The sequence below is a fragment of the Talpa occidentalis genome, unplaced genomic scaffold (assembly GCF_014898055.3).
Source record: "Talpa occidentalis isolate TD23 unplaced genomic scaffold, MPIMG_talOcc4v2.1 talOcc4.5, whole genome shotgun sequence".
NCBI lineage: Eukaryota > Metazoa > Chordata > Mammalia > Eulipotyphla > Talpidae > Talpa > Talpa occidentalis.
In genome coordinates, this window is record NW_023604861.1 from 111138710 (window position 1) to 111150918 (window position 12209).

Here is a 12209-nt window from a genome sequence, read left to right on the forward strand (position 1 = left end):
AAAATATAAAGAAAAATAGACATTTGAAAAATTTTAAGAGACAAATTCTGGCTTCATGAGCCCCTTTCTCCTGGGTTTCCACTAGATGAGTCTACACCCCTGAATTCTAACTGGAACTTCCTGACTGAGCCATTTCCACCTCAACCCTTCCCGACCCTTCCACACCCATTTCTCTCCCATCCTCCTGTTCAGCAGCCCAGCTTGGCCTAGCCCTCCTGGGGCCCTTTCTGCACCTTGTTTCCTCCTGCTGTTTGTCTTTGAGACACACCCTCAGCTGGGAGGTCCCTGAGGGCAGGACCAGGGGGGACAGCCATCTCTGTCCCCATCCACACTGTGTCCAGGCAGGTGTTGGCAGCCTCTGACCACACAGGCCTGAGGAGGGGCCATCTCTGAGGGTGAGCCTGAGGCTCATTAACTAACAATGAATGAATGTGGAGAGGAGCTTTTCAGCATTTTAAATGAAGGCCTTTGGTGTCTCATTTAAAGAAGCAATGGATACACTGAGGGCTAATTTTCCAAGGAGTAACTTGAGCTAGATGCTGGGGTAGGCACTGCAAAGTGGTCAAGGGTAAATTCAGGTCCAGGCTCTGAGGAAGCCCAGAGCTCAACTATTTACCCCGGGGGAACTGTCTGCATGTGCACAGTTACGCACCAGGCACTTTCTAACACAAGTATCAGCTCAGCTAATCTTCACAATAGCCTCATCCCAGAGTGGTGCCCATCCAAGGTCACACAACTAGTTAGTGATGGCTCCGTGGTCTGAAGGCCTGGCTGGGGAATTTGTGTTCTTACCCTATGCTCTTTAGTGTTGGATGCTGCCCCTCATCCCTTGCCCCTAACAAGGAGCATAACCAGGCAGGCTCTGCTCAGCCACCAAGCTGTGACTGACTCTCAGACCCTGTTGTTCAAAATGCAGCACAGTGAGTGACTCAGTCACTGGCCACACCTGTCAAATACTGACATCCAAGTAGGTAAGAACCTTGTGTTTTTGAGCCCAGCCAGTCATCCACATTTGCGTACAATTTACATTCAAAATGCTCAAGGGAGTCAAATTTGTTCCCTGGACTAATTTTGTGGCCCTGACTTTGTTACCACCAAAGCTCTATTTTATAGACTCAGCCAGTTAATCCACATATTCAATAAATATTTACTGAGAACCTACTAAGTGCTGGTCAGTGTGAGTTGGGGATACCTCAGTGAAGAAAATAAACAAGCCCAGTCCTTATATAGCTCGCCTTCTAGCAGAGGAATTCAGGTGATAAAAACAAACATAATGACTAAGTAATTGATACAGTCTGGTAGAGTGGTGAGTGCCAAGGGAACAAAATAAGCAAGTAAGGGGGATCTGAGATGCTGGATTAAGGTGGAGGCAGGAGGGCTGCAGCATTAAATAAGGTGGCCAGATAAAAGATAAGACTATGAGCCCAGATTTCAAGGGGGTGCTGCAGCGATCCAAGCAGATACTTTGTGTGTGTGTGTTCCAGACAGACAGAGTGGCTGGTGCAGAGACTGAGGCAGGAATGTACAAAGCACAGCACAGAGGTCAGAGCAGCTGGAAAAGATCCCAGTGTGAAACATGGACAATGCAGGTCAGGGCGATGGACGACCCTAACCTGAAGGACTGCAGCCGTGAGCAAGAGGAGAGTGTCAGGGAAATGAAGTCGGGGGTGAGGAAGGGCTGCCATTAGAGGCTACGGCAAGGACTCTGTTTCGTGCCACGTCAAGCAAGGAGCCACTGAAGGGGTTGGGACAGTGTCAATTCATGAAATGGGTTTCCTTCATCTCCCCTGGTGGGACGGGCAGCTCCCAAGGGTGCAGCCTGTGCTTACCTCCTTACTGCTCTGTTTCAGTGTTTGCAGTGCTCAAGGAGAACGCAGCTGCCGGCCTGGAGGGCCCAATCTCTTATCCAATGAAGGCGGTCTGTGTAGCCCAGAGGGGCACACACCATACAGGAGTCAGCTCCCTCAGTTCTTTCCTACGAGAGTTGGGAGGTGCTGGAGTGGCAGGTGATAAATTCAAAATTGTTCTGGGCTTATTATAGGTCAGCGAGAATGGAGCATTGAAGAGAGCACCCCGGTGATCAGTGGTGACAGCTGGAGCAAGAGAAAAAAAACAAATGTTCTGTTATCAGCTACTACCAGGGAAAGTGTTCAAAATATATACCTTTTTAAAAAAGTTATGGCACAGATGCTGACAATCAGAATGGAGACTGGCAACCTCCATCATTCCTGCTGATGTGTCTCCGTGCCAGTAGGAAATTATCCTTGTTAGAAAAATTATCCTTGATACCTTGATAAATAAGGGCAGGCCTGGGCAGGGGCCAGGAGTCAGGGTTACAAGAAAGAGAACAAAGAGAAGTAATTTGCTGTGTGAAACGTCAGCTGGTATCAGTAGAGACACAGAGGACGGAGGAAGAGAGAACGGGGTGGACGAGGCAGACGAGCAGCAGGCAGGAGAGGATGCGTGCACGGAAGTGACTGGGAAGCTCTCAGCAATTCCAAGTGGTTTGGGTTGCTGTCACATAAACCCATCCGCACCCCAGCGCTGCGGGTTTTTTTGTTTGTTTTTGGTGTGGAAGTTAATGATTGAAAAGGTCCCTGCAATCATGGTCGAGGCAGCCATAGCTGTGGGTGACCCCAAACTAAATTTTAGCAAAAGCAGGAGCCAGCCCCTAGGGGAGACCATGAAAACACATCCCCATGAGGATCTGCAGAAACCCGAGGGCTGTCTTGACATTTACCCCTCCTGAAGTGGGGTTTAAATCACTCTTACTACACTGAGGGTGGCCAAATTCCAGCTGAGCCCAGAATACATGCTGAGGCCAAAAAGAGAGGATACGATTTTTCTTTCTCGCTTTTTTTTTTTAATGTAGCTTGGAAAGTTTATGGGAGTTAGGGTGCAGAGGTGATGCTTTTGAAGAAAAACACCTGAAAGCCCTGGGCAAGGGGATGGAACTTTCTGGATTGAGCACATCTAGTGCCAGCAAGCACTATCGATTCTGGCAGCATAAAGAGAGTTCCGGAGCCCTCCGTGGATTTTTCAGGCCTTAATGCTCCCTCAGGCAACCAGGTACACAGACACGCCAGGCAGGGAGGCTGGCAAGCAAGGAGGGTGGCACAGGCCGAGCAACCGAGTCTCCCAGCCCGCCCCCTCCCCCAAATATTTAAGCTTTCTCTGGGCTCTCTGGCCTTCTCTCTCTCTCTGGATTTGTCTCGTGGTTTCCCCCTTTTCCCCTAACAGGCTCTTCTGTAGTCACACCACTTGTCTTCTTGTAGCCGCAGCTTGGCTCTGAGCGACGCCGCCCTTATATCCCTGGCTTTTAGGCTCAGGTGTGCACACTTATGCATGGCCACACCCATGCTCCAGGTGTCCACAATCTGGCACACCTGCCCGGTGCCCATGCTTTCAAGTGCCTCCTGCATCAACAGGATCAAGGCCAGAGGTGCCAGCCACAGAGGCTAGTGGCATAAAAAGCCTGATTAAGTCATCTACCCTATAGCACAGCCGGGTTTACTGAGCTTTGGGCTTACGGAGCCCTCTCCAACTTGCTCTTGCTCTCCCCTATGGCAGGCAATTGGTGTTACTGGAATTCCTCGATTAATTGGTGAAGGAAGGGAGGAAGGTGTTCCAATCCCTGTTGTGTTGGCGAGAAGCTGAGGCTGGAAAGGTTGGGTGACCTCTATGATATGGTGGTGACAAGAATGACCACTGACAGGGAGCTTATCGTGTTGTATGGGGGACTGGGGAGGGGGCTCTGTACCCTCTCTCACTGAACCATTTAACCACCTGCAAGGTGGATATAATCAGCCCCATTCGATGGAGCTTGGGCATACTAGGAAATGTGCCTGTGGCGGGGATGCACAGGCTGGGTCCTCAAGGGCACCCACCCCCTAGCAGCCCCAGGAGCAGGAATAGGGACCAATCAGGGTCATTGGGGACACTTTAGGACTTTGAGGAGCTGTGGGTAGAAGTGACAGGGAGGCAGGTTTAGTGTAATCCTGAAAAACCTTTTAGACAAAGCTTCCTCAGGGAACGGCTGAAGAGCTCAGACAACTCGGCTGAAACTTCTCAGTGTGTTGCAAAAGGGACACTTCCTGGGCTGGGGCTGACAGAGCTGGCCTCAGGGCTGGAAGGCCACACCCTTATACCACCTCTAACCCACCCTCCCTTACCTTGAGCCAACAGCTCCACCTCCCCGAGCCAGACTCCACTGTGTAAAAATGGGAAAATGAAGCCTTTCTTAAAAGCAGGTGGTGTGAGGAGCCCGAAATCTGAATGACTAGAGGCTAAAGCACCTCTCACGCAGCTCAGGTTGGTACTGGGTGAAGCTTACTATGACTCTAAGGTGAGTGCGGCTTGGATTGAGGAGCCAGCCCTCTGCATCACTGACTCTGCCTCAGGGGGCCCTGCTTACTATGGGGTTTGCCGCAAGCTGCAAGAGGCCCAGGTGCAGATGCCCCCAGGCGAGTCCCCCAGGGCTGAGAAATGTCCATGCAGAGCCAGCTCCTTTGTGGAGAGGTGGGTAGGCACACCTCACCATCTGTTGAGAGTAGAGAAATCTCACGTTTCATTTCATTCTCCAAGTTGCATGCGATGGCCATGGCCTGGCTATGGTCATGCTGGTAGGAGAGTGGGAACTGGCAGGGCCTGGGCCTCATTCTCCAGGTCCTCTTCCCACAGAGGCATCCAGAGGGCAACGACTGGGTCCTCTTTGCAAAACAAACTCACATGATTTCCAGCAACACAAGAGGCCTCAAGTGACAGAGCTTTTGCCAAACCCTAGAGGGAAGGAAAATTGGGGAATGGAGGGGGTCATGGAATGGGAGTTGCCATCCCCACCCCCAAATCCCTTTCTCCTGGATTCCAGAAAACTCCTTGTAAGCAAGTCTTACAGCCAATCCCAGAGGCAGGGTGAGTTTGGGCTTTTGGAGGAGAAAGGAAGGACTGTTATGCCCATTCCTTGCATGTCTACTGAGTGTTGAGTGGTACTTTGCTTATAGGAGAGTTGCGTTAGTGGGTTGGGGGTGCACGGAGATCTGGATTCAAAGTCTGACTTTGTCACTTGTCAGCTGTGTGGTCTGGGCTGGCAAATAACTTCTCTGAGCTTCTGTTTCCTCTGAGGAAAATGGAGCTAATAATGGCATGCTTTGGAAGGGTGTATGGAACATTAACTCAGGCAAAGGGTTTGGCACAGTGGCTGCCACATAGTAATTGTCATTACGATTAAATAGCTGCTATTAATAGTAACATCATCTGCAAATTTCATGGCAATGCTGAGGTAGGTATTGTAACTATTATAGGCATGGATACTGAGGTTCAAGGGGGCATTGAGGTACTTTTTTTCAGGCTCTGACAGTTAATGAGCGGTAAGCTCAGGATTCACACTCAGGTCTGCCTGGCTCCCAGACAGGCCCACTCACACTGCATCTGAGGTGGGGGCCTGACTGGGTTTCCTGATACAATGCCAAGTTGCTCTGAGGCTGGGGAGTTGGAATGCAGGGGGGTAGCGTCTCCCGGGCATCAATTTCCTGGCCCAACTGCTCCCTAGACTTCACGGGCTCGGCTGCTGCCCAGCTGGGCCTGGCTGACCACCAAAGCCCAGGGCTCCCTTGCCAGGCCCGGGGCTTCTCTGTCTTCTGAGCCTCCAACTGGAGTGAGCGTCTGCAGCGTGGGCCCTGCTCCGAGTGCATCTGCACAAATTGGACCCCAGACCCTGCATGGCTGACCTCACTCCTGCTCGGACAGCTTAGTGAAACTGAGCCAAAGTGGCTTGGGATTGAATGTTAGGCTCTGTCACTTAACAGCTGGGTGACTTTGGTCTTGTTACCTGCCCTCTCTGAGGCTCAGTGTTCTCATCCCTCACACCAGAGCAACGGCACCTAGCTGTCCATGTCCCTGTGAGAAATCACATGAGATGACGAACAGGACAGTGCCTGGAAGGTGACACTGCTGCCCTTTCCTTTGTCTTGAGACCAGTGTCCCTGGAACCACGGGACCATGGAGGCCTGGGATGGGACCTATTTTTCATCCTTAGATATGGACTTTCTGCATGTCATCCTTAATGAAAAACGAATCACTCGTGTTCGTTTCATTAAATGCTGCCCCCACAAAAGTGTAGGCTTATGCAATTCTCCAAAGACTGTCAACTGGAAGATATCTCTGAATTCCTCGTAAATCAAGAGGTTGCATTTTGCTGCCAAGATAGTCAAACTTTCTCTGCCTGAGTTAGGCAGAGGGGTAGTGCTGGCCTGGGATCAGAGTCGAGAGACCTGCCTGCTAGTTCAGACTCCACCAATTATCTGTGTGGCCAGGAGCAGACTGCTTCTTGGAGGCCTCAGTTTCCTCCAGTGAAAAATGGGTGGGGTGTGTGTGTGTGTGTGTGTGTGTGTGTGTGTGTGTGTGTGTGTGTGTGTGTGTACAGTTCTGGATGGTCTTCCATCTCCTCCAGTTCTAAAATCCTAGAGCTTGATCTTTCTTTCTCCCTCTGCTTCTCTCCTCCCTCCCATTCGCCTCCCCTTCAGACCCCTATCACCCCCCTCACCCCCCCATCCCATACTTTATCTCCTCTGTCAATCAGGCCAGATCAGCCGAGGGCAGAGACTGTGGAGGAAAAACATCTATGCATTCCTGGCAGACGACAATCCTCTAATGCCCCTTATTGCAAAAGCAGCCCTTCTTTGAGGTGAAAAGAAGGGCAGCCAAAAATCTATGTTTCTATTATGGGGTCCAGAAAGGAGGGGGCTCATTTGCTCTGGAGCTAAGGATGGATGCATTTAGAAGTAAAAGCAGTGCTGTGCCATCCTGTCCCGAGCTGCAACTTTGGGAAGGGGTCCTGGGCCAGCTCCAGGGGGCTCATTGTGGTCTGGTAGAGCAGGCCCCAGGCTACCCACAGGGGTCTGTAGACTGCGGGGGAGAGGGTAGGAGCACATGGGGTGAAGGACCTACAGGGAATTCAGCCTCCTAAAAACCACAGCAGAGCTGGTCTCCTGGGGAGAAGACGCTAACTAAAATATTATTTATTTATTTATTTATTTTTTTACCGCTGGTCTATCTGACCAGCAGTCGGAGATATAAATAGGAGACTGAAGACTGGCGAGCGCGGAGGCTGGGAAGGAGGGCTGCGAAGGGACAGGGACGGAGAGAGGCAGGGGGACAGAAAGAGACGCAAAGATAGGAAAGTGGAAGACAAAAGAACTGAGAGGTAGAGCGAGACAAGGCGGGAAGGAGGGAGGGAGACTAGCAGGCAAGAAGGAAGGAAAAGGAAGGCGAGAGAGCGAGGAAGAATGACATGGCTCCTCAAACCACGTCATCTGCGCGCCCCCTCCAAGACTGAAGGGGCAGGGAGGGCATATCAAGGACATCCCACACTTGGGGTGACTCCTGACACCCCCTTTCTGGGCCCTCACTGTGTCTGTTTCTCCACAGTCTCCCCAGCAACAACAGTTTCCCAACCTCCTCACTGCACCACTGTGGGGGCGCCATTTACCTAAGACACAAAGGGAGTGAGGCCCCTGGAGGTGCTCAGGGAAGTCGCTGCCCTCTGAGAAGCACCTTTAGGCAGCACCGAACTGAGTATTCCAAAGGCAGCGTGCACACTGTGTAATGCTATGAACCAGTGTTACTTCAAGAAAAAGACACCAATTTAGAAAAGACAGCAAGCAAAATACCAGTCACTAAATCTTTAAATATACTTCCGTCTCTGTTAATACCATACTTATAAAGCTAGTCTATTATTCACCTTGTTTGCCTTTAAAATATCTTCACTTTTTCCTGAAAAAAAAAAAACAAAACAAAACAAACAAAACAAAAACCCAATGTCCAAAGACCTGCAATCTCTATCTTTTCATCCATCTGTCTGTCCATCCGTCCATCCATCCATCCATCCATCCATCCATCCATCCATCCATCCATGTCTCCGTCTAGAGTCCATCTCTTCAGTGGACTTTTAATGGTGTATTTAAGTGCGTCTGCTTTACGGGGTCAACCATGAAAATGTCTCAATCTTTGCCTTCAAGGAGCTTACCCTCTCTATTGGGAAAATACATAATTATTTCATTATAAGTAGAATAATAGCAGCATTATCAATTTTTATCTGGGGAAAAAGGCCAATCTATTGTCCTATGCAACTGTCACAGGTAATCCACAATGTGGGCACCTTGGCTTCCAGCAGGAGGCATCCCACTCCTATTATCCAGCCACAGATAGGCAGCAGATTTGGTATGTACATTTTTCTTATTTTCCTTTAAAACATCTTTCCTAAATGCATACAATTTATTGTTTAAAGAAGAGCTATAAAGCAACTAGTTTTGAAACCATCCATGAGGTCAAGAGATGACTAGAACATTTCCAGTACCTGTGCAGACCCCCTGCCCCAACCTGTCCCAATCAAATCTCCCTCTTTGTCCCCAGAGGTGACAATATCTTGACTTTTCCATTCAGCATTATCTTGCCTTCCTTTATAATTTTACTATCTGTATGTGTACCCTGAAAAACATTAGGATGAACTGTTGGGGACTGCCAATCTTATAAGACAAAAATGGTTGAGTATCAGCCATTTCACATAGTTTAAGCTTGTACTTTATTTTTAAGTTTGGTAAGCAAGTACCACACTTTATGCGTGTAGAGGGGAAAGCCTGTTCCTCCTATTCTGCTAGATTGTGAGAAATCGAGAGAGAACAGGTGAATCAGGTTAAGACGGTAGAAACCATTATTGCCTCCTCCACGTTCCCCACCAGACACAACCTGGCATGTCGAGAGGTTCTGAAGCGTCCAGAGAACGCGCTATGAAGGCGACAGGGAGTGTCTGTCTAGGAGAGCCCCTATCCAGACACGTGGGTGAGACAAGTCCAGGAGAAGCACTCACACAATTGCAAGGTGCGCAGCAGGAAGGGTAGGTAGGGGAGCAGGAGACAGCTCCTGAGCAGGCTGGCATCACCAGGGAGCTGCAGGCCTGCCAGTTCTACCAGGAAGTGCCGCCCCAGAGTTCCGCCCCTTTCTGGCGAAGGTGAGGGGGGATGCTTAAGTCCAGGGCATCTGCAGATAAGGATTTCAGCCATCTGGGGGCATTCTTGATGGCTCCAACCAAAAAGCAAGGTGGAATCGCATCTGACCAAGCTGTTTACATTTCTAAATTCTCGCAGAACCATCAGACAAAAAGCCCAGAAAGACTCAAGAACCAGAGCTGCTGGGACCGTGGACTTGAGACCTGAGCTGGAGAGTTGGTGGCAAATCACAGGCAAGGCATGCTGCTCAAACACACACGCCTGTTGCCACAATGGAGCTGGAATTGGGGGGAGCAGATAGGAGTCTGAGTTTCTGTGTTTGGCATCTGATGAGGCCAGGGCCACCCAAGCACAGAAGAAACTTTCAGAGGTAGAAGAAAGTATCAGCAGCCACCAGCCTGGCTGACGATGGAATTACTGAAGGTAACATGTTCATGGTCCCTTCCCACCGATCTGTTTTTTTTAAGCTACTAAAGTTTTATAACCCCAGTTAGTATAAAATCATCAAATTAAAAAAAAATGGAAGAGAGAAAACTACATTTCCCCCTATAGCTGCACTGTAAAATGGGTGCATGTGCCCATTACACATCCTTTTTGTGAAACAGATTTATCTCGCCTGTCTCAGTCTCCTTTGCCTTTCAGAGCTGACCTCTGTGTTGGACTCAATGACATTAAATGTTCCGGCTTAGGTGGGGAAAGAGCGCAGGAGTAGAGTTCGGCAGGCTGCAGTTGGTGGCCAGGCCTGCACTATGACTTTTGGGGGCCGTAGACACTATTTCAAGAGTGGGCCCCTCCCTCCATTAAAAAGGATATTACTGTTTATATTGATACAAAGAATATATTCATATTATAGATGGAAATGTTTTCTTTCACCTAAAGGTGTTCCCCTCTGATTTTAAAAGAAATATTAAAACATTTTCATGGGTTCTTTAGAGTATCCTGGGGTACTGTCTGCTGTGCCTGGTGGCCTGTCGCTCCGCTTGCCCCAGGCCTGCTCCTCTGTAAAATAGGGTTGCTGGATTCAATGGCGGGAGGCACTCAGCCCTTTGTGCGTGGGGATCCCAAAGTCTGGTTTTCTTTCTTCATTTCCATGGATCTCATTTTCTATTTTAGTGATCTTGCTGCATATGTGATTTTCATTGTGAGTCACCTTCAAATTCTCTTTGGAAGTAAGTGGGGGCATAGCTTATAAATAAAAATTCCTCTTCACTTCCGCAGCACTTAGCACAATGCTGCCTTTATAGTTTCCATCCTTGTTTGTTGACTGTGCCAGTAAACAGCTCCCTCCTTTCCCAGCATCCACCCACCCCCTGCACCTCCCGGGGCCTGACATACCCTAAAAGGAGCCTTCCTTTCTGTCCCAAGTCTCTCATCCTCAAAATTCTTTCCTCGTGGCCTGTGCTCAGTGGGCTGTTGGAGTGAGGCAGGCACCCACTAAAGGTCAGCCTACCCCACTGAGGCCCCGTGGGGAGCACTGTTGCTCTGCTCCACCCATGACTAAGCTTCGGCTCAGACAGTGTAAAGAATTTGCTCAATTAACAATGACACGAGCTTTGCACCAGGTCTGGCTATGGCACAGTCTCTCTGATTTGCAGCTTGCAGAGGGCTACTTGGGGAATATCCACTTTAGCTTATTAGGATTTAGTTGCCTAGAGGAAAGCCTTTCCAGAGTTCTGAGGGAGATGTGTTTAGATGACCTGATAGAAATTTCTTGAAGCTGCTCAATCAGACGCTGTAGAAAAACATCAACGCCTCTCTAGGTGTGTGCTCACCTTTGTCACTGTCACCTGGGCCCTGCCATTCACCTGGTGAAATTTTGTGCTGGCAGCCCCTCCTTCATTGCTGCGCAAGTGATACCAGACCTCAGGGGATGCTAGCAAGCCACAAAACTGGCGCTGGAGATTTAAAACTGTGACCACTAAGAGGTGAGAAACTGAACACGTTTCCTGATCGACCAGACATTCCAGAGCTTATTATCTGCCAGGTGAAGGGATTTTGAGATGGTCCCACTGAGTTGGTGTGTGTGAAGTTCTTAGGACAATGCCTGGCATAAATGTTAGCCCAAACAGCACCGAATGCACCAGCACATGGCGACCACCTACTGCGCTGCATGCCGGGAGACATGCATGAATAAAACATCTTCCCACGGATTCAAGAGAAGACAAAGCAAAAATTGCCCCGTGATGGGCTAAAATCTGCAATGAGAAAAGAGAAGCATGTGCAAGTTTATTTATGTCCTATTACACAAGCGCCTCCATTCTCCACCTTCACCCCCACCCCCTCAATCTGTCACATTCAGGGATCTGGGGACTCTGAGCATTCAAATGAATCAAAGAGATTCAACAGCATGTTGGGGTCGGAAGGAGGGGAAACAGAGAAGGTGGAAGCGTGAGCTGGAGGGATAAGTTTAAAAGAGAGTTCATATTGGAAATAAACACACAAATCTCTTGGGGAAGAGACTGGGGGTCAGACAGGTTGGAATGGTCCAGTCAGAATCACCATAATATTAAAAATAATGACAAAGGCTCATATTTATGGAATGTGTCCGTGTCAGGCACTGCTCTAAGCCTATTGCATGTATTTAATCCTCCCCATTACTCAATGAAGTTGTTTCTATTATAAACCCCACATCACTTCTGAGAACTCTGGGCATCAGAGAGAGGAATGATTTGGCCCAGAGCACTTCCACCAACAGGCAGCCTCCCACCTGGGCCTGGGCCTGGCACAGGTGCTGGTGGTGCTGTGGGACACAAAGTGTGGCATGGACTGCCAGGTTTGTGCCTGGCCCACCATGACTAGCTCTATGACCTTGGTCAATGACCTTGAGTTTGTGTCCTAGGTTTCTCGTGTGCCAATGAGGATTGATGATGATGACATGCTCATAGGGTGGTTATAGGATTTAATATGGTTCTGATTTAATATGGTTATAAGGCTTTAACATGTGTTCAGTGCAGTTCTCTGCTTGCCACTTGCTTGGTAAATGGCAGGCATCCTGAGACGACGACGAGCCTCCTAGGAGAGAGCCCCAGCCACCCCACCTCGGGCTTGGGACACCCTGTGGACTTATGCATGAGCATCCAGGGCTCAGCCTTCAGTGCTCACAAATGCAGGCGCTGCACAATTGCAGGCGAGGAGGGAGGAGGCCAGCCCGCAATGCACAGTGGGAACTACAGGAGGCTGAAATGCCATGGAGTCTGGCCCCGAACT

The 12209-nt window shown here is 49.4% G+C and overlaps 1 long non-coding RNA gene and 1 pseudogene across 2 annotated transcripts in view; one reads left to right on the forward strand and one right to left on the reverse strand.

Annotated features, from left to right (window-relative positions):
- Nucleotides 1-2090, reverse strand: part of LOC119259333 (uncharacterized) — a 36284-nt gene extending 34194 nt beyond the window's left edge. For both annotated transcript variants that reach the window (XR_005128433.2, XR_008549070.1), the window contains exon 1: nucleotides 1830-2090. This is a non-coding gene — a long non-coding RNA (uncharacterized LOC119259333). The remainder of the gene's footprint in view (nucleotides 1-1829) is intronic.
- A 6924-nt stretch (nucleotides 2091-9014) lies between these two features.
- On the forward strand, nucleotides 9015-9408 carry LOC119258650 (COMM domain-containing protein 1-like; annotated as a pseudogene).
- The last annotated feature ends 2801 nt before the right edge of the window (nucleotides 9409-12209 follow it).